The sequence below is a fragment of the Neoarius graeffei genome, chromosome 1 (assembly GCF_027579695.1).
Source record: "Neoarius graeffei isolate fNeoGra1 chromosome 1, fNeoGra1.pri, whole genome shotgun sequence".
NCBI classification, from domain to species: Eukaryota; Metazoa; Chordata; class Actinopteri; order Siluriformes; family Ariidae; genus Neoarius; species Neoarius graeffei.
The window spans coordinates 34,680,165-34,702,996 of record NC_083569.1 but is presented as its reverse complement, the minus strand read 5'-3'; the positions used below and the strand labels follow the sequence as shown (position 1 = coordinate 34,702,996).

At 41.0% G+C, this 22,832-nt stretch overlaps 1 protein-coding gene and 1 long non-coding RNA gene across 2 annotated transcripts in view; one reads left to right on the top strand and one right to left on the bottom strand.

Moving 5' to 3' along the window:
* astn1 (astrotactin 1) overlaps positions 1-22,832 on the top strand; it is a 1,125,762-nt gene that overhangs the window by 1,080,404 nt on the left and 22,526 nt on the right. The gene's annotated exons all lie outside the window — the stretch shown is intronic.
* On the bottom strand, positions 1,181-21,195 carry LOC132892805 (uncharacterized). Its single transcript, XR_009655481.1, has 3 exons — positions 21,062-21,195; positions 13,429-13,570; positions 1,181-1,404 (listed from the first exon to the last, which is right to left on the bottom strand). It is a non-coding gene; the product is annotated as an uncharacterized LOC132892805 (long non-coding RNA).

Here is a 22,832-nt window from a genome sequence, read left to right as displayed (position 1 = left end):
TGTTAAAAACTAGCAAGCTAATAGTGTCAAGTTAACATTATTTAAGCTAAATATAGAGATAGCTTGTGTTAATGTAACAGTACTTCAGTAACTCCATTGGTTAAAATTCCCCCACTGAAATCCCTCACCTGAGTTACAATCATTCCACTGATTTCCAGAGGGTTGTAATCAGGGGTCTTCAATCTTATCCACAAAGGGCCAGCGTATTAAACTGTGAGTAGTAAGTAAGTACTGACGAGCTTCTAAATGGCTGGTATTAGTGTTCTTTACATCATCTCTGAGAAATGGAGAGGATGTTTAGAGGCGTTCAGTGACCACTGAGCTGTGGATTTTATTTTATTTTTAGCAATTCACATTGCAAAGTGCTTATAATATAAAATATATTTTATATATGATAGTATGTAAGAAAATGAAAACAAAATGGAAAGTCTTTGTCATGATCAGACTACAGGCTGGCTTCTGTTTCGTTAAATTAGATAGCTCATGCATTAAAAACCTGACACTGAGTATGCGTAGAGCAGATCAGTCTACACATTTTGTTGACTGCTGTAAACAAATTCACAGGTTGTGGTCATTTTAAAACTACATATAACTAATAAAAAAGATTAATTCTTCCAATACAGTTTTATTTAATATTGACACAAAATGTGTAATCTAGAGTGTTACACATAATTTGTGCAATTTTCTACACATTCTTTTGAAGAGTGCATCAAGTTCCACTTCTATCAACAAAGAACTGGAATCTGAGGCTACAGTGGGCATAGGCTCATAGAAACTGGATAGTTGAAAACAGGAAAAACATCATTTGGTCTTTTTTCAAATGAGTGGACATTAATGTCCAAGATTCCTTTTTTTAAGATTCTGTTTTCTCTTCACATTTATTTCTCAAAAGGAGGCTCAACTGCAGAAAAGCTGACACTCCACTAACTGTGTTTAATTACAACATTGTTATAATATTGTTTTATTATAACATTATACTAAAATAATGTGTTTGTCTCAATTTTGCCATTTTTATGGTTAAGATTAATCTCTACATGCTTGCTACCTACTTACCATTAGACATATTGTCTTAACTGGCTACTGAAGAACTTTGTTATGACTAATCTTAGACATCTCATTTATTAATTATAAATGTCTATAGCATATGGGAATGGGGCATGAATTATATATAAGCAGGACTCTAATGCTTCCCTCCTTGGCTCCCACCATTTATTTATTTGTTTGGTTGTTTCATTGTTTCAAACTCTGTGAGCAGATCTATCTTGTGGTCCTTTTGAAGCCTGTATGTCTTGGCTTTTTTATCTGGTCCGGATGCTTCCTTGACTTTAGAGCCACATACATTGCTTCCATCTCTGCACTTATTAGGATTGCCCAATCCAAGCTGGACCTCAGACATGATGTCGGCTATAAAAGAAAAGAATATAACAGTATATCAAGCCCAAATGTCGGACTGTGAAACTTGATGAATGAAGAGGTGTTATTGTATGAGCTCAGCTGTATGGGGAGCCAGAATTGTGTGTGTGTGTGTTCTTTAATTAAAGACATAAGACCTTATTTTTATAAAGACTCTTTTGTGTGTTATACAGAGAGAACTACCGTGTGACTATCGGGAAACTGAAGGAAAATTTGATAATTTTTTGCATATTATTTTCTGCTAAAAGATACATATGAACAAAATATGCTTTATGTTTCGTACCTCCAATTTCAGCAGAGCAGTAAATTATCTTAAATTACATTTGTGAAAATTTCTTTGGATGGTTAAGGACTGTAGTTTTTCAGTCTTTTACCCTAAAAGGGAAATAATAAAATAGAAACTGCATAAAAAGTTTAAAGTTCCACAAGAGGACAAAAAACAAAGAATCCTTCAGAGTGCTAGAGGTGGCACGGTGGTGTAGTGTTTAGCACGGTCGCCTCACAGCAAGAAGGTTCCGAGTTTGAACCCAGCGGCCGGTGAGGGCCTTTCTGTGTGGAGTTTGCATGTTGTCTGCGTGGGTTTCCTCCAGGTGCTCTGGTTTCCCCCACAATCCAAAGACATGTAGTTAGGTTGATGTGGCCCTTGAGGTCCTGAGGTGCCCTTGAGCAAGGTACCTGAACCCCTGACTGCTCGCTGGGCGCTTTGGTGTGGCTGCCCACTGCTGTGCGTGTGTTCACTGCTTCAGATGGGTTAAAGGCAGAGGATGAATTTCACTGTGCTTGAAGTGTGCATGTGACGAATAATAAAGGTTTCTTCTTCTTTTTTTCCCTAAGCATGTACGGTACACATGTACCTGGCGACTTGTCCAGGGTGTACCCCGCCTTTCGCCCGGATAAAGCGGCTAGAGATAATGAGATGAGATGAGATGTACATGTGCCTTGATGTGATAGTGATGGTCTTGATAATGTCCTTAGAGATGACTTTCTTTGAGATTTTGATAAGCCTCTCTCTTTCAGTTGTAAAATAAGTTGAAAGAATTTTGGCTTCAGTTTCCTCTATAAGTGAATTTAAGTTCAGTTCAAAAGTTTGTACACCCCTACTTATTCAGCAGGTTTTCTGTATTTTGACTATTTTCTACATCGTAGAACAACACTGAAGACATCAAAACTATGAAATAATATATGGAACATATATGGAATTATGTGGTAAACAAAAAAGTGTTTTAAAAAAAGTAAGTTTCATATTTTAGATTCTTCAAAGTAGCCAGTGTTACCTTGATGATGCTTTGCACACTATTGGCATTATCTTAACCAGCTTCATGAGGTAGTCACCTGGAATGTTTTTCAATTAACAGGTGTGCCTTGCCAAAAGTTAATTAGTGCAATTTCTTGCCTTCTTAATGCATTTGAGATCAAACAGTTAAATAATAAAAATACAGTAAATAGCCCTATTCTGCAACTGTAGTAAACCATATGTCAAGAACCACTCAACTAAGCAAAGAAAAATGACATCCATCATTACTTGAAGACATGGCGTGTCTTTTAATGCATTAAAAAATAAAGAAAAAACAACATTGAATTAGAAGGTGTGTCTGAACTTTTGCCTGGTACTGTATAATAAAACATTGTTTAAGTTACTTTAAAACTTTTTTCCCTTTCTCATGAATCTGTGGAATAAGTGTGATGTATGTTTAAGATCATGTTCTCACTACATTATGATTTACATTATACAGTACATTATGACAATGCTATTAAACACTGATTCAAATTGGTGTATAACAACATGGCTCTGACTAGTTTTAGCCGCGAGGTTTTCTCTCTTAAAAATAACTGTAAATGGATAAAAAGTATGATTGTAATAGTTGATCACTTGTAATCATTGCTGTGGTATAAGAGGAATATAACACTTTAAGCTGTTATACCACACTGTTCCTGATTATTTTCCGTATGCCCTGTTATGTTTTATTTCTTGCAAAATAAACTCCACAGTGTAGGACAATCTTCAATAAAAATAAAGTAGTCAGCAAAATATCAAATAATGGTCGTGCTGCCTTGTTAGGATACTGGGCGTGAAACTCTTGCTTCAAGAGTGAGTTGAGAATGTCCTTGGACTAGGGCTGTGCGATGTCCCCTTAATTGGCATCGACGATGTTTACAGTGCAAACATCGTGATGGACGATCATATCGCGGGCGGGCGGGCGGGCGGGCGGGGGGGGGGATTTTAATACCACGTTGTTATTATTATTATTATTATTATTATTATTATAATTATTAAAAGTATTATATATACTCATCCGAGGCTTTGGCACGTAAAGAAAAAAAGCGCTCGGTGATGTGGAATATTTGGCCTTGATAACGGATATGTGGTCCAGCTGCAACATGATGCCCTATATGTCAGCTACCGTACATTATGTGGACCGAGAGTGGGCAATGCAGTCCAAATGCCTGCAGACGAGTTTCATGCCAGAGACACATTCAGCGGACAATTTAGAAGACGCATTGCGCGAGACATTGCCGAATGGAAAATAGAGGAGAAAAAGATCGCCTGTATAACAACGGGGCGAATATTGTCACAGCGTTCAGGCAATTGAAATGGCCGTGGTTAAGTTGTTTTGGGCACAATTTGAACCTGGCCATAACCAACTCGCTTGCGCAACAGAGGGCCAGTACAGACCGAGCGTTTGGAGTTTGCCGAGCAGTCAACACTGCGTTTGCGCACAGCTGGCTTCGGAGAAATGAGCTGCGCAAAGCGCAGGTGGAAACGAACCTCCCCGAGCACTCACTGATCACGGTAAGATATTAATCTGCTCTAACAATGAAAGACTAGTATTCAAACTATGAGAAGAAACTACACTTAAGCTATTACTCATTGTTTATTTACACCATATCAATTGAAGATGCGTTTCGGCCTTTAGTGCGCACTTGAACGCGCTAATTTTTCCAATTTATTAGTCTTTGAATTATTGCACCAGCTTTTAAAATCATGATTTAATTTTGTTTTGTTTTTACTGTCTTTACATTTATCAGAATCACCTTCATTCTTCCATTTGGTTTGACATTATGGCTTAGAGTGGACCATTTTGTGTCTGAAAGTAGGCCTATTTACCAGATTAAAGTCATTTGACTTCTCCCGAAGTCTGCGCTTCACTGCCGTTTGATAAGGTGCAATATTTCCCGACTGAAGTCGTTAATAGTGGCTATTTGTTTGAACAACATGATAAATTTTACATTAAAAGTATAGTGTAGGCTAAAAAATGAAGTCAAAATTTATTATTAGTAGCATACTGTATTTGTGTAACCACATGTTATGTTCACTAGCACGTCCCTGCACCATAGCCTACGTGAACAAGCGGTAATAGGATATTACTTTATAATGATTTATATAATTATGTATTTATATATAATTAAATGTTATATATTTATATATTAAACAAAACTAACTAACTAAACTAACAAAAAACTAACTTTTTAGGTTAAATAGGCCCAGATGATACCGTATATATGCATGTTTATGACAGGAGGGGGCGTGGTATCACGATGGTGGCTCTCCATCGTGATGGATGACCACCATCGTCGATGGACGATGGCATCGTCTATCGGCACAGCCCTACCTTGGACTTAACCCAACTTTGTTGCTCAGGTCCATATCCTTCCCAATCTACCAAGTACTCAATTTGGCCTCCTCATCATCTGGAGTTGAGGATCTTGTTTACCTGGTCTCCCTCAAGGTTGAGTGCATAGTGTTCCTAGTCTGGCGAGTTGTGGGCAAGGGGCCCCAGGATAGCAGGTTTGAGGTGTGAAATGTGGAATGTAGGGGATATTCGACAGTGAGGTGGGAGTTCAAGACGGTATGACATGTCGCTGATTCAGCGCAAGACCTTGAAGGGCCCAATGTAGCGTGGCTGGAGCTTCTAGCAGGGGTTCGCTTCTGTCAAGTTCTTTGTGGCTACCCACACCCTGTTGCCGGGGAGGAAGTCAGGAGTCTCACCTCTATGTTTTATCTGCATACTCCTTGTACTTGGCGCTGACTGCTTCCAGATGCTGGTGGACCTCCTCCCAGATGGTTTGACTTCATCAAAACCAGTCATCGATGGCCTGTACTTGGGTGGGTGCATCATCCTAGGGAAACAAGGGTGTCTGGTAGCAGAGTATGCACTGAAACAGTGTTAGCTGGGTAGCTGAGTGTTTGAGCGAGTTTTGTGCGTACTCAGCCCAAGGTAGGATGGGCGCCCAGTCCCCCTGGTTGTGCATACAATATATTCTCAGGAAGTAGCCAATCTCCTGGTTTGCTCTGTCCACTTGGCTGTTTGACTGGGGGTGGTAGCTGGACATGAGACTTACTGATACTCCCAACCTTTCCATGGAACTTGCCCAGAATTGTGAGATGAATTGGGGACCCTGGTCACTGACTGTATCTTCAGGGATGCCGTAGTATCAGAAAACCTGTTGAAATAACAGCTCAGCAGTCTGAGAAGCTGTGGGGATGCCGGGTAAAGGGATGAGTTTCAGAGCTTTTGAGAAGCAATTGATAGTTACCATTATGGTGGTATTCCCTTGAGAGGGTGGGAGATCTGTGATAAAGTCAGTAGCCAGATGTGACCAGGGTCTTTGTGGAATTGGTAGAGGGCTTAACTTGCCAGCTGGGGGGGGGTTCTCAGGACCTTTGCTTGGGTGCATTCAGAGCATGAGCTGATGAACTGATTGATTTCGGACAACATGTTCTCCCACCAGTACCTGTTTCTTAGCATTTGGTGAGAACGTCGGCTGTTGGGATGTCCAGTGGCGGGAGATGAGTGAGCCCAGGTGATGAGTTGACTGCATAGGTGCTTGGGCACATAGAGAAGACCAGGTGGGAGATAAATGGGTGGGTTCAGGGCTGAGACTTGCTTATTTCTTTGTCCAGTTCCCATGTGATGGATTGTATGAAACAGTGCGATGGGATGATGGGATGAGAGCTAGAGTCTTGTTGAGAAGGACCAAAAGTTCTGGATAATGCATCTGCCTTGGTGTTTTTGGAACCAGGACAAAAAGAAATTGAGAAATTGAACTGGGTGAAGAATAATGCCCACCTGGCCTGCCTGGGGTTTAGCCTCTTGGCCTTTCAGAGATACTCAAGGTTCTTGTGGTCCATGAGGATGACAAAGGGGTGCATAGCTCCCTCTAACCAGTGCCACCATTCTTCGAGGGCTAATTTAATAGTGAGGAGCTCTCTGTTCCCCACGTCATAATTCCTTTCTGCCGAAGTTAATTTTTTAGAAAAAAAGGCTACGGGGTGTAGCTTCAGTAGGATGCGTCGACTTCCACGATGAAAGACTTAGTGGGAAGTTTTAGTGTTGGAGCATGGGGGCTGAGGTGAATGCAAGCTTAAGTCAACCAAAGGCTTCCTTGGCCGCAGAGTTCCATTGTAGGCGGTTGGGGCCCTTCTTCAATAGTGTGGTGAGTGGAGCTGCTAGAGAGCTGAAACCTCTAATGAACCGTCGATAAAAGTTTGCGAAGCCTAGAAATCATTGGAGCTCCTTTACAGACTTGGGTGTAAGTCTTGTTTAGATGAAACTCACTTCTCTGCCTTTACATACAGGTTGTTCTCTAACAGTCTCTTGGGAATGGTTCTGACATGTTCCTGGTGACTCTAGACATCTGAAGAGTAAATCAGGATATCATCGATATAGGCAATGACATATTTGCCCAGCATGTCCCATAGCACATCATTGATGAAGCACTGGAACACGCTGGGTGCCGAAGAAAGGCCATACGGCATGACCCGGTACTTGAAGTGCCCTGCGGTCATACTGAAGGCTGTCTTCCATTCGTCACCCCTCCTTATTCAGATCAGGTTGTATGCACTTCGTAGATCAAGCTTTGAAAATATCTTAGTGGATCAAAGCTGTTCAAGAGCTGCTGGAACCAGGGGAAGAGGATAAGGTTACTTTATGGTGACCTGGTTTAAGCCTCTGTAGTTGATGCAAGGCCTCAGTCCACCTCCTCGTTTCTCAACAAAAAAGAAACCAGCTGATGCAGGTGACTTGGAAGGCCAGATGTATCCCTGTTTGAGAGCCTCCTGAATATATTCCTCCATGGCTGCCTGTTCCTTTTGGGACAAGGGATAAATATGACCATGTGGAGGAGACATTCCTGGCAGTAAGTCAATCGAGCAATCGTACTGAGAGCCCAGTTTTTGTCAGGGATCATAGGAAGAAGAGTCTCTGCTGGGCCTTCTTCACCACCTCTCTGGTGTTCACTCCCCATGTTAGGTCCTCTGAGAGGTGAACACCGAGGCACTTGAAGCTCCCCACCTGTTCCACCTCCTCTCCAGAGATCACCAGGCTGGCATTTGTTTTAACCAGTCGTTTTCTGAAGTCAATGACATGCTCCTTTGTTTTGTTGGTGTTGAGGAGCAAGTCATTGTTCTGATGCCAAGATGTGAGGGCCAGAACTTCCTCTCTGTAGGCTACCTCATCGCTGTTGGTTATCAACCCCACCACAGCTGTGTCATCTGCAAACTTGTATATTTGGTTTGAGTTATGAATGGGAGAACAGTCCTGTGTGAAGAGTGAGTAAAGGAGTGGACTAAGAACACAGCCTTGGGGGGTGCCAGTGTTTAAGATGGTGTTGGATGAGATGAGGTCTCCAAGTCTCACATGCTGTGGTCTGTTGGAGAGAAAGTCCTTAATCCAGCTACAGAAGTAGTAGTCCAGGCCCAGAGACAACAGCTTGTTGACCAGTTTGCTCAAATTGACAGTGTTGAAGGCTGAGCTGAAGTCAATGAACAGTATCCTCACATAGGTGTCAGGGTTCTCCAGGTGAGTCAGTACAGTGTGGAGCATGAGGGAGATGGTGTCCTCAGTGCACCTGTTGGTTTTGTAGGCGAACTGGTACTGGTCCAGGTCAGCAGGGATGGAGGCTTTGATGTAGTTCAGGGGTGCCCAAATTGATCCATAAAGGGCCATGTGGCTGCAGGTTTTCATTCCAGCCATGCAGCAGCACACCTGATTTGGCTCATTCAATCAACTGAACTGTCTTCACACAGTCAAATACTTGCAGCCACACCCACCCTTGATTAAAGGGTGGGTGTGTCAGTTGATTGAATAAGCCAAATCAGGTGTGCTGCTGCATGGCTGGAATGAAAACCTGCAGCCACATGGCCCTTTATGGATCAATTTGGGCACCCCTGATGTAGTTCATCACCAGTCTTTCGAAGCATTTCATGATTATTGGTGTTCATGCAACAGGCTGATAATCATTCAAGCATGTGACTGCTGAGCGCTTTGGGACAGGGATGATGGTTGTAGCTTTAAAGTAGGAGGGGACTATGGCCTCCTTCAGTGACTTGTTGAATATATGTCAGTGAAAACAGCTGGCAGTTGGTGTGCACATGCTTTTAGAGCACGTCCTGGGACCCCATCCAGACCAGTCACTTTCCTGCCATTGATGCTGAGCAGGGCCCGCTTAACCTGGTATTGGTGCAATGCCATTGGATGTCTCTCTTTCTGAGGGGGGCTGGAGGTGTGTGTAGGATGTTGACTACAGTATGGGTGAGGGATGCTGGGGATGGCTCATTCATGTTGACGATGTTGCTATCAAAATGGGAGAAGAAGGTGTTCAGTTGATCAGGGAGGGAGGGGTCAACTGTAGAGGGTGGGCAGGGGTTCTGTTTGTAGTTAGTAATTGTTCTTTTCCCCTGCCACGTGCTGCAGGTGTTGTTGTCTTTGAAATGCTGTTCGATTTGCATTTTATATTTATTTTTGGCAGCAGTGATCCCCCTTCTCAGATCTACTCTGGATCTCCGGTAGGTCTCCTGGTCGCCTGATTGCAGCACCACATTCCTGGCTTTCAGTAGACTGTAAACAGTGCTGTTGAACCAGGGCTTTTGGTTTTGGGGCACTCCGATGTTTTTGGTTTTTGTGGAAGTCTCAACACAGAACCTGTTATAGTCCATTAATTTGGAGGCATGTTGTTCTGTGTCTTCCTGATCAAAGATCTCCCACTTTGTGTCCTCAAAACAGTCTTGCAGTGCTGCCTCAGTCTCTTCAGACCAGATCTGAACTGTCCTGACCTGGCTTTGTTTTACTGATGAGAGGTTGATAAGGTGGTGTTAAAACCAGAGCCAAGTGGTCTGATTGTCCAAGGTGGGGGGCTGGGCAGACTTTGTAGGCACCTTTTGAAGTTGGTGTAAACCTGATCCAGTGTTTTTCCATTCCATGTCCCCATGTGGATGTTTTTGTAGAATTTGGGTAACACAGACTTCAGGTTTTTGTGATTAAAATCCCCCGCCACAATGATAAAACTGTCTGGTAGTCTGTTTTGTTGTTTACTGATTGCCTCATGTGGCCTGCTCATGGCTAACTTTGCATTAGCTCATGGATGAATGTACACAGCAAAAACAAACAATGCACTGTGCTCATGGCTGAGGTGGAATGGAATGCATTTTAGCACCACAAACTCCAAGTCCGTACAACAATGGCTTTCCATAACAGTGACATCAGTGCAAAAATCATCTCTCACATAAACACATGCACCTCCTCCTTTTTTCTTCCTGGCCTCTGACGTACGGTCTGCTCTGTAGATGCTGTGCCCCTGTAGTTCCACAGCTGCATCTAGGATGTTTCCGTGCAGCCATGTCTCTGAGATTATTGTTATACAGCTGTCCCATCAGTTATTCACAAGTCGGAGTCTCAAGTCGTCCATTCTGTTGACAAGAGAGCGAGCGTTGATGAGGAGTAAGCTTGGAACGGCCGGTCAGTGTGGAGCGTGGCACAGCCTCGCTCAGCAGCCTGCCCTGTTGCCACGCTTCCTCCGTCTGTGTCCCTGCAGTCTGGGTCCCACTGTTGCTCGGATTAATTCCAGGCACTTCTGTGGACAAATAATCAATTTTGGGAAGGATTTTATGATTTAACAAAGTCCGAACAGTGTTTTTGTATTTCAATAAGGTCTGAGCGGGTGTACTTAAAAAAAAAAAAAAAAAAAAAACACTGTGAATGGTAGAGCCTCAGGCCGCTGCGACTCCTCATGCCGCCATCTTTATCAATGGATCATGTAGCTACAGCCAGGGATAGCCAAGGATGATGTCATGATCGATGGTGGTGGTTACATAGAGTGATATGAATTCTTTGTGTAAAGCCCCTATTTGAATCTGTACTGGTTGTGTGCGAGTGGTGACCAGTCCATTGCCAATGGGTCCTCCATCGATGGTCTTGATACTGAGTGCACTGTGCAGGGGGATGGTAGGCAGGTCGAGGTTCTGCCCGATGGCACTATTGCTAAAGCTCCCCTCTGCCCTGAATCAACAAAAACAGATAAGACATGAGTGGAGGACCCTACCCTGAGTAGGACTGGGATGGTAAAGGATTTAGAACTGAATTTTCTCACCGGAGTTGTGAAGCTTACAGGCCTCTCTGTTGGGGTCTCTCAGGCTGGTTGTACAGGACATTGCCAGATGCTTTGTTCAGGGATCCCACAGTAGAAACATAACCCCTCCTTGTGCCACCTAGCATGTTTGGAGCAGGTTAGATGGATGCGTGAGACCTCCATGGGTGAGTCATCCTCCATAGACTGGGTAGATTTGGTGTTGAAGTGGATAGATGGTCGGTGCTTTAACAATTGGTTGAGTCGAATAGCTAAGTCAATGAGGGAGTCCAGAGTGAGGTTCTCATCTCTACAAGCCAGTTCACTAATGATCTCTGGATGTAGGCCTTGGCGAAATACCGCTTTCAGCACTGGATCGTTCAACCCACTGGCAGCTGCTAGTGTCCTGAATTCCAAGGCATATTCAGCAACACTTCTGGAGCCTTGGGAACTGGCAAGAAGACTCTCTCCAACCTCTATCCCTTATTCCAAACTGTGGTGGCCCAGTGAAGTGCTTTTCCTGAGAGAAAAGATATAAATTTTGCGATCTTGTGCTCCTCCGATAAATGCGGCATGGTGGAAAAATACATAGAACATTGCAGTAAAAAACCTTTACATGCAATGATGTCTCCAGCAAACTTCTCTGGAGTGGGGAGTTGAAGCGCTGGGTTAGGAGGAGGCTCGGAATGTGCTAGGAGGGCCTGCGATATCACAGATGTGAGGTGCGTCATCCGAGTGTTGAGGTCGGCAAGCATCTGTTGATGTTCTCCTAGCAAATGCCCCTGCACGTTTAGAGCTGTCTGTTTAGGATCCTCCACTACATCCATTATGGTGAAGTATCCTGTGAGAGTGCAGGCGCTTACTGATGTATGCACGGAGGAAGCAGATCAACAGACTGTCAACAAAGCCAAAATGTGTGACTGAAATCAGTGTCGGTAAACTAGTGAGGGTCAGGCAATCAGCGAACAATGAGACATGGAAAAGACAAAGAGCAAAAACAGAGAGGAAATAGCAAAATGTCAGGAAATGCTAGAGACAGTCAGAAACGATACAAGGCTTGGTATGTACTGAAATGGTAGGGTGATGCTTCGACCTGGAGTGGTGTGAATGAGCAGCTTAAATAGTGGAAGTCGTGATTAAGGAAATGCGTGACAGCTGTAGTTCTGTAGGCTGGGGACAGAGGGTGCTGTGTGTCATGGGAGTTGTAGTCCTGAGTGTTTGTAGTCTGCTCCTTCACACCAGGATTACTGACATTAATCATGGATATTCCATTGTCTTTGGTGATAATAAAGACTATTTCCTTCTTTGCAGTAAAGTCCCAGTAAAATTACTTTAAAAAAAAAATCAGTTGTTTGGCGAGCCATTAGAAGCACAACGTTAACAAAGACAGCAAAACTGGTCTAAAACATTGGAATGAATCTGAATGAATTTAGCCAAACCTTTGTAATTTTCCCAGGTTCATGGGTTCCTCTGCCTAATGAGAGAGAAGCACTGCTGTGTAAACTTTCTGTGAATTCATTGGGTTCTATTGATTTCTCCATTTTCATCATTGCAAAAGCCTTACTCCTCAAGTATGTCCTTCCTTATGTGTGTGATACCCAAGTAATCTGGTTTTAAACTGTTGTGTTGCATTGATTTCTACACCACTTTTGTCTGCATGTCCATCATAGTCACTTCCCTAGTTTTCATCTTGGTTTTCTCCTTAAAGCCAGAGTCAAAAGGCAAACTCCAGTAGCTAAATCTAGTTTTGTACATTCACAGTTTCTTTTCTGTTCAATTTAAACAATATGTACCATTTCAGCAATCAGAAGCATCCATAATCCATTTCTCACAATATTTATGTTCAACTGAAATTGGGAGCACTAAACGCAAATGAATTCTTAGCATGATTTTGCACATATGATGGTGTACGATGAACAAAAAAATAAATATGACTTTGTCTATGTTCCATGTATTAATATTTATCCTGAAATGAAAAGTTAACAATTTAAAAACTAACACTGAGTGTTGCAGTGTGTTACACTTTTTACTGTATGTTGAGTTCTGAGCAATTTCTTTACATCATTTCCTAGAAGCTTCAGAAAAGTCCATAAGTTGAAAAACTGATTAGAAAAAAAGCTTATCCTGTTTCTGCACACTCCTGAGAACCATATGAAGCATAATCATGGAAACTATTTCCAATGTAAAATGCTTTCTCTTTATCTGCAGCAGTGAGGGGAGCACATTCTGGTCTTCTGTATTGAACCTTCTGTTGCACTTTTGTTCATTGCATAATGGTTCTGTTACTTTGGAGATTATCTTAACAAACTCAGGATAATCAGATTTTATAGCAGTGCTGTTGCATGTGCGTGCTTAGCAAATGCTTGATTTAGGCTTTGGAGTCTCAGCACAACAAAGTGGAGGCTTTGACCTTGAAGAAAGTTAAAAATGAAAGAAGATTGAAGCAGGATCACATCTGAGGCACAGAGGCCAGATGTGTTTGACAGCTGCTATTTGTGCACTAATCGAGCACTTAATGGGATTCAGGCACACAATGTGACATCATAGAGTTCTCTTGCATTCCTCCTTTGTTTTGTTTTTTTTGTTTTTTTTTTCTTTGAACATTATGCAAAGGTATGAACCATGTTAGTGGGAAGTCTGCTCCCAGTTTGTTGGCTGATAAAACAAACACACCCGAGGCTTTGATCGTGCCATTTATCCAGCAGTCAGTGGAATGTGACACTCTGACTGCAAGCAGATTACGCATGGATCTTAGGCCTGGATGTCTGCCATTTTTCTCCCTGCAAAGTGGCATGATCCTGCAGGAATGGGAATCCTGGAAAAAAGGAAGGCATGGGTGTAAAGAGGGAAGACACTGTTTCATTGCTAAGGAATGTCTCAGTTGGACCATTTGCTAATGAATTATCTCATTCAGTCAGGTGTTGTCAGGCATTACCAGAGCAGGTACAGTCTGGACGTTGACACTACTCAGTTATACACACAGGTACAGTGGCACTTGAAAGTTTGTGAACCCTTTAGAATTTTCTATATTTCTGCATAAATATGACCTAAAACATCATCAGATTTTCACACAAGTCCTAAAAGTAGATAAAGAGAACCCAGTTAAACAAATGAGACAAAAATATTATACTTGGTCATTTATTTATTGAGGAAAATGATCCAATATTGCATATCTGTGAGTGGCAAAAGCATGTGAACCCTTGCTTTCAGTATCTGATGTGACCCCCTTGGGCAATAACTGCAACTAAACATTTCCGGTAACTGTTGATCAGTCCTGCACACCGGCCTGGAGGAATTTTAGCCCAAGCCTCCTTACAGAACAGCTTCAACTCTGGGATGTTTGTGGGTTTCCTCACATGAACTGCTCACTTCAGGTCCTTCCATAACATTTCGATTGGATTAAGGTCAGGACTTTGACTTGGCCATTCCAAAACATTTAACTTTATTCTTCTTTAATCATTCTTTGGTAGAATGACTTGTGTGCATAAGGTCGTTGCCTTACTGCATGACCCACCTTCTCTTGAGATTCAGTTCATGGACAGATGTCCTGACATTTTCCTTTAGAATTCGCTGGTATAATTCAGAATTCATTGTTCCATCAACAGAGGTGGAAAAACCCGGGTGCAGAAAGTAAAAACCCTGCCACATTTTTGCTCCAGCCAATTCAATGAACCAGCTGATCCTAATTACCACATCCCCTAAGCCAGGTTGATGAGCTAATTGGTGAAATCACCTGTGTTGAGAGCACAGGCAGAAGGAAAACCTAAGCAGGACTTTTACTTTGTCAATCCAGTTTTTCCACCTCTGTCCATCAATGATGGCAAGCCGTCCTGGCCCAGATGCAGCAAAACAGGCCCAAACCATGATACTATTGCCGCCATGTTTCACAAATGGGATAAGGTTCTTATGCTGGAATGCAGTGTTTTTCTTTCTCCAAACATAACGCTTCTCATTTAAACCAAAAAGTTCTATTTTGGTCTCATCCATCCACAAAACATTTTTCCAATAGCTTTCTGGCTTGTCCACGTGATCTTTACCAAACTGCAGATGAGCAGCAATGTTCTTTTTGGAGAGCAGTGGCTTTCTCCTTGCAACCCTGCCATGCACACCATTGTTGTTCAGTGTTCTCCTGATGGTGGACTCATACATGTCAACCTTTAGTTACCCATACCCTTACAAAATCTGTACTTTTCCCTTACATACACCCATGAGCCCTTATACACGAGAAAAAATTCCAATATATAATTCAAAGCACCGATTGTTTTATTCCACATTATACACTCCTATTGTTCTAGGCATATTTATCACACTGCATCAAGTTAAAGGGATCAAATAAGCATGTACTGAATAAAAACAAATTTTAGATCCCAGAGAAAACAACTGAATTAAAATGGACTATATGTACAGTCAAGTAAACAATTATCTACTAAAGAAAATGACTGAACTATAAACTTAATTATTTAATATACATTGTATCAGTAATACTAGAATTATTGATGTAAATTTTGTAAATAAAATGTATTAAAGGATATGGGACATGAAACATAAAAGCACGCTATATCAGTTTCTTTCCATTAAAAATATGAATTAATTGCATCAACAAATACAAAATCATCTATTAAATTCAGCAAAATCGTTATATTCGTGATGATTATATGGCATTTCTGCTCGACTTCCGATATGCATTTTTTGCAACTGGAAGAGCCGCTGTCACGTGATGATACGTCACAAAAACTTTCGGGTACAGCACAAGTGGGTAGATGAATGGAGAAGTGGATGACAAGAAAATTGTTTTTATAGTCTTTAAAGTACATTGGACATCATACATTGGACATCATGGTGTATTGTGCTGCTTATGGTTGCAATAATTCCAATGGGAAATGCCCTGGAGTAAGTTTTTTTGCATTCCCCAAGGACCCGAAGCTGAGGAAAGTGTGGGCTCACCTGCGCATGCGCAGTAGGCTTGGTAGGACAACTTTACAGAACACCTGTTGAAAAAAACTTTGCACCTACTGTTTCCCACAAACTGTATTCGGACCATTTCACTGAGGATTCTTTCAACATTAATACTCAGGTACTAAGCGATATTAATTCATGAAACAGGAAGCATAAGGATGAGGAAAAAAAAGAACAGTTCAAATCGGGAAGCCGCGCACACCTGCGCCAGGCTGCACAAATGCGCGCAGCTTCCCGACCCAAACCGCCTCTCTCTCATCCTTACACTTCATGCCTCATGCTCCATGAACCAACATCGCTATTTTTATATTTTTTTTAAATCGGATCTGCGCGATTCAGCCGTGAAAAAGGCGGCATCCGCCGAAAGGCGCGCTGTTTGCATCCCTGCATGGAGGCCAGGGGACAGGGCAGGAATATTTTTGTTGATATGAGTGATCCGGTGCGATTTCGCGACCCCCCTGTTGAAGACCTTTGCGCTAAGCGTCTGAAAGCCGAGGTAAGGATTAGTATTATAATTTTGGGTGTATCAATTATTGATTATCATAATTCTGACTCGTTTCGCCATTTTGAATGTTTTCATCTTGGACTCTGGAAGCATTGTATCTCAATCAATCTCGAAAAATATCAGTAAAAAAAAAACTAGCTTGCAACGGACTTTAGCTAGATCTATGATGAACTTTCAATGTATGATACAAAAATAATACTTCTTTCAACAGATCATTAGCCTTTGAGCAGAATTGTTTTTAACTTACCAGGAAGTGTTATCGAGCTGACCGCTTTCAGTTTCATGAGGGCTGAATGAACTCTCACTCTCAGAATCATCTGACCCGTCAGAGTAAAGACAAGATCTATGTTCATGTGAATTTCCAGCTATTGGTTCGAATTGATGGGGTCTAACTTCACATCTCTGTGAAACATTGGGAATATCACTGTCGATGGTGTCCATTTCGGTAACCTGTTTACATTAGATTCCCAAGTGCTGGCTCCTTGGAAAGTTTTTGTGACGTCACGGGTCACGTGACCACCTAGCTCATTAACGAATCCTTGTTTTACGCTGATGTATAGAAAAACTTGAATAATGTGATGATTTTCACATTTTTGACGCCCTGCAGTGATTTAGATGGCATTTCTTATGTCCTTTATACATAATTATGCCCAGGTAAAAATCCATGTCCCATATCCTTTAATATTAAATAGTTCATAAAAATTACACAAAGTTCTATTTGACAAGTGTTGACATCACCTACAATATTACATTCCACCAAAGAAAATTACTTGAAATATAACATCAGTGCTAAGTAGTTATGCTAATTAAAATAGTAGGTTACATGTAATAAATTACATATAATCATGTCAAACAATAAATGAAGGTAAGTAAAAGTTCCATTTGAGAAAAAAATGTTGACACCACAAGCAGTGTTAGATCCAACTAAAAATGACTGAACCACATCAAGTATATTATGTAAACAAGGATAAGTGAAAATATTAATAAATTATGAAGTTAAATTGAAAATCTTCCCAGTAATTTATAACAAGAATTTAAATCTTATTCCTTTTTGGAGTGTTCTTTTTTGTACAAAGATGTTGCAGATTTGGCACTAGCTATAATATCACTGCTTGAGTAGCAGTTGTAGCTCCTCATCACAGTTCATTTTAATTTGCAGATATGCAGTTAATGTGTCTGCAACCATATTTTTTCTGTACTCAGTATGAATTTTCCTAACCAATGAAAAAGCCCTCTCACTATCTGCATTGCTATGTGGGAGGCACAGCAAAGCAGTAAAAAGTTGTTTCAGCATTGGAAACCTGGCAACACCCAGAGCAGTTTTTACATCGAAGACCTTTCCCCAATATACATCTATTATTTTCCTGGTCAATAAAAGAAAATCAGAACACGGTAAACATGTAGATGGTGTTAAATTGCTTCCATCCCCTACTACACATTTTAGAGACAGGTTACCAATGGTCGTTACCACCATTACTCTTCATTCAATACTTTTCCAGTTTACTGATGACTGATGGTACCATAGTAATGAGTGTTGGTCATCTGTGTCTACATATAATGTCTATCAGCAATTAAAATGTTTAGGGAAGCAGTTGCCGTTGTATAAACGACGACTCCCAGTATCGCCTCCCTAAATTATCATGATAATGGACGAAGCTTTCCTACATGCAAACAGTAAAAACTAAAAAAAAAAAACACAACACAAATGCTTACCTGTGCAGTCTTTGAATCGAGAAACTTCTTTTTTTCGCTAGTTGCGAAAAATGGTCTGCCACAGTCGGGGGGGTGTTGTGTTCCATGTTGTGTTCCAAGTTATGTTCAGAAATTGGCAGAATATAACTTCTGCAGCCATCACAGAAGTCTGGGCAGTCCAAGCCAATGTACTTAAATGACCGAGAAAACCATGTGCAACTATAAAACCACATAAATCGAAAATAGTTCCATTTCATTGGGCATGCGTGTTTTGAAAAAATAAATGGTGGATGCTAAGAAACTTTTTTTCTCTTACTCTGAGAAAATTATCTGATACAAAATGTAATTTTCCCGTGTGAAAATCAGTGTACATTGTATTAGCCAAAAAATGGCATTTTCCCGTACAAAATATGGGGAAACCGTATAACTTGACATGTATGTGGACACATGAACATTAGCCAAAGTGAGAGAGGCCTTCAGTTGCTTAGAAGTTACCCTGGGGTCCTTTGTGACCTCACTGACTATTACACACCTTGCTCTTGGGGTGATCTTTGTTGGTCGACCACTCCTGGGGAGGGTAACAATGGTCTTGAATTTCCTCCATTTGTACACAATCTGTCTGACTGTGGATTGGTGGAGTCCAAACTCTTTAGAGATGGTTTTGTAACCTTTTCCAGCCTGATGAGCATCAACAATGCTTTTTCTGAGATCCTCAGAAATCTCCTTTGTTCGTGCCATGATGCACTTCCACAAACATGTGTTGTGAAGATCAGACCTTGATAGATCCCTGTTCTTTAAATAAAACAGGGTGTCCACTCACACCTGATTGTCATCCCATTGATTGAAAACACCTGACTCTAATTTCACCTTCAAATTAACTGCTAATCCTAGAAGTTCACATACTTTTGCCACTCACAGATTTGTAATATTGGATCGTTTTCTCATTTCTCATTCTCATTATCTCCTCAATAAATAAATGAGCAAGTATAATAGTTTTGTCTCATTTGTTTAACTGGATTCTCTTTATCTACTTTTAGGACTTGTGTGAAAATCTGATGATGTTTTAGGTCATATTTATGCAGAAATATAGAAAATTCTAAAGGATTCACAAACTTTCAAGCACTACTGTATGCATGTGTCTGTGTAGTCATGGGCATATGTATATGAGCAGAGGATGTGAATAAATCTTAAATGTAGGGAAGACTTGAGATGATCCAAGATATTGCGCGCGCGCGCACACACACACACACAATAGCCTTATACCTGGGAGAGGTCCAGCAACATGGTGATTTTTTGAACACAATGAAAACAAAAGTCTCCTTTTGTCAGTGGAAGCAGAGATTGCCAACATCTTTATTGAGGCAGACGGTGTTATGATCTGTAAATTTAATGGGTGAAAATGAAGTGTGCTTGGCCATAGAGCAGACTGCGTAATGGGAACTGACTTTCCTCTCACTTTAAAGTCTACACAGATGTTTTCATGTTTCCTGCCCTTCAAGTCTGGCCCAGACAGCAGATGTCCATTTTGGTCAGGCACATCTGGTCCTGGCCTATGGTTAAAGGTGCATTCCTTGAGGATTTTTTTTTTTTAAATTCAATTTGTGATTCAGAGGCATGAAAATATGTTGGTGGAATTCTGCTAACATTCCATACACATTTTGTAGCTACACAGCACTGATAATCTTGGTGACATTAAAACAGTGAAGCACAATTCCATCAATACACTAATGTACCATGAAGAAAACAGTACCAATTAGATGCTCTATAGTTTTCTGTATAGCTATATTGAGAGTGGAAGAAGAGTGACTACTCTGATTTACATGAAATATTACAGCTTTTCTACTTAAGTTCTTTTAATCCCTTTTTCATGTTGTGTGCCTGGAGTCAATAAATCTTTGAGTCCTCGGCATTTGTTCACCTTTTCTTCACCCTTGCTTCCGTGTCAAGTATGAAGCTCTAGTGTGCATTCAGGAATGAGCATTTATCATAGCCTAATCAAAGTTAATCAAAACCGATAGAAAACTAACCCCTTAACAACACTATGACGTAGATAGCAAGTGCAGCCTCCATATTAAACTCTCCTTGCACAAAAGTGAAAGCAGATTGAAGTGCTTATTCCACTCCCATCCAAATAAACACAACTTAGTGCTGACACCCCCTCATCAGCTACAATTAGCATTTTATGTCCTACTTTCCCCTGAAAAACACTATCCTTTTCATGTGGGAGATTGAATCTGTTAATCTTTTTTTTTTCTGAGGTAGTGCCAAAAGTTGATGCACTACAAACTGTTGTTATCCATCTCCTTGCTGCTTGCTCATCAGAGTAGACAAGGAGGACCAGATGTTATTTGTTGAGTCTCAGTGCTGCTGCCAGGTCTGCTGGTACTGTGAGTTGCTGCTTTAATGGAATGGGTAAAACTGCCAGTACTTTGGACAAGGAGGTGCTCTTGTGATGTGTGTGTGGAATTTGGCGTTCAGGATGAAATGTGTACCTGTTTAAAAAGAACAAAAGAACTTCTATGTGTGTGTCCTCTGTTTTACTTTATTTCTCTTTCTTCCTATCTCCCAACTGTTACTCATTTAAAATTTGAATGCAAGAAGATACATGGGAAAACAAGAAAATGTACAGGACTTAATCTAATGAAGACTAATGCGAGTCACTGACTTCCTCTCAAGGCCAATTTATACTTCTGCGTTGAATCTATGCTGTACCCTATGCTGGAGTCTGACGTGCACCTCTCCAGAAATCTAACTAAACATTGTGGCAAATCAGACTGCAACAACTGTGATTGGTAGTGATGGGAAGTTTGGATCTTTTTACTGACTTGGATCTTTGAATCTCATTCAGTAAAATGAATTTATCTTTTTTTCAAATCATTCGGTCATTTCGGTCATTGGAACTAGTATGCTGCTGTTGCGCCCCTATATGGTTCTCAAACACTAAGACCAACGTGGTTTGCATCACTTGGTAAAGTATAATAGACAAGCTCACTTTTGTTAAGCTCTTAAGCAACCTTTTGGACCATAACCTATTGAGTTATTCAGTTTAAATGACTGATTAGTACAAGTTCAACTGCCTATACGAGAGCGCTGTGCCTATCAATAAAAAATATCATTCTGTTCATTGTATAATAGCTATTCACTTTAACCTACCTGGTCATTGAAGATCAGAAGTGTATGACCTTGTTCCAATGGAAAGATGAATTAAACATCCATTCAGTAGCTACATTACATACAGATAGCTAGCTACAGAAATGTTCTGGTTGACCAGCTGAAGTTATCAAGCTCTCCTCTCTTCTCCAGTAATAACATTGGTCATATGACTGCTGTAACCACATGAATAATGAATGAGAGACTCATACCTGAAAGACCTGTCATCATGGTTCATGAATGGATCACTCCTCCCTACTGAGATGATGCAGTGATCATGTGACAGGTGAATGAGAGACGCATACCCGAAAGACCTGTTTGTGAAGAAAGCATGTGTGACCCAGGGAAAAATGGGCAAATCACTCACTGAGATGACTTGTTACTCTCGAGTCATACAAAAGATTAGTTCAAAATTAACAAATCGTTCATGAACAACACATCACTAGTGACTGGCTGGTCCATGTGCTAGCATCGCATTTCTGTGAAAATCAAAAATCTACTATCATGATATAGTGTTAATATAATTATATAAAGTGTGAGGCTCTATAGTGGTTGTAGATCATTATAATGGCCAGTTTAAATATGCATCTAATCCTGCAGACTTAAACACTCTGGCCTTATTTTTATGCCTCATTCCTGAGAGCACAGTGTGTCTGGGTTCAAGCCGCTCATACTGCTGAATAGAGAATTAAAACACTTCAGAAATGCTTTCAGTGATAATTTACTTGGTTCATAATTAATCTTTCAGAGTTAATTTTCCCCCAATGGATTTTTTTCAAAACAAAATTTTTTCCACATTTTTGTTTATTATTCCTACAGTGAAAAACGGAGCTCGCATTCCACTCTTCTTCTATGTGTAAAAGCAGTAAATTCTGGTGTTTCACATGATAGGGCCTCCAAGAGAAGACATGCACCTTGCGTTCAAATATAAATACTTCACCTTGCGAGAGTGTCAACAGCGTACCTACAGCATAGATTCGACACAGAAGTATAAATCAGCCTTCAGTCCTGAAGGCTGCTGTCACATCCATACTGATTGTGTCCCATTGATGCAGCACACTCTGCATCACCATTTTCTCCTTTTTGCTCTTCATTGTGGTCATAGCTACCTGTTCTCTACCTGTTCCTTGTACATAGTAATTTGTAGTGTTATTTTAATTGTGTAATTTTGATGGTTTTCTTGTACAATGTAGCTTTCCATATTTGGTCATGAACTCTCTCCTTTGTTTATTCTCTGTGGGTCTTGTCTTCTACTTAAGATCATTACCCTTCCCACTGAACATTCTGAAGTTTTGTGTATTCAGAAGTATTTGGACACTGTCAGCATCTTCATAATTTTGTCTCTGTACATCACCACAATGGATTTGAATTTGAATTCGAAATGAAGCAATCACGATGTGATTGAAGTGTGAACATTCACAAAAATATTACATTAACATTTTAAGAATTATAGCCATTTTTATGGACAGCATGGAGGTGTAGTAGTTAGCACTGTCGCTTCACAGAAAGAAGGTCCTGGGTTTGAACCCAGCGGCCGACAAGGGCCTTTCTGTGTGGAGTTTGCATGTTGTCTGCGTGGGTTTCCTCCTGGTGCTCCGGTTTCCCCCACAGTCCAGAGACATGCAGGTTAGGCTAATTGATGGCTCTAAATTGACCGTAGGTGTGAATGGTTGTTTGTCTCTATGTATTAGCCCTGCGATGACCTGATGACTTGTCCAGGGTGTACCCTGCCTCTCGCCCATAGTCAGCTGGGATAGGCTCCAGCTTGCCTGTG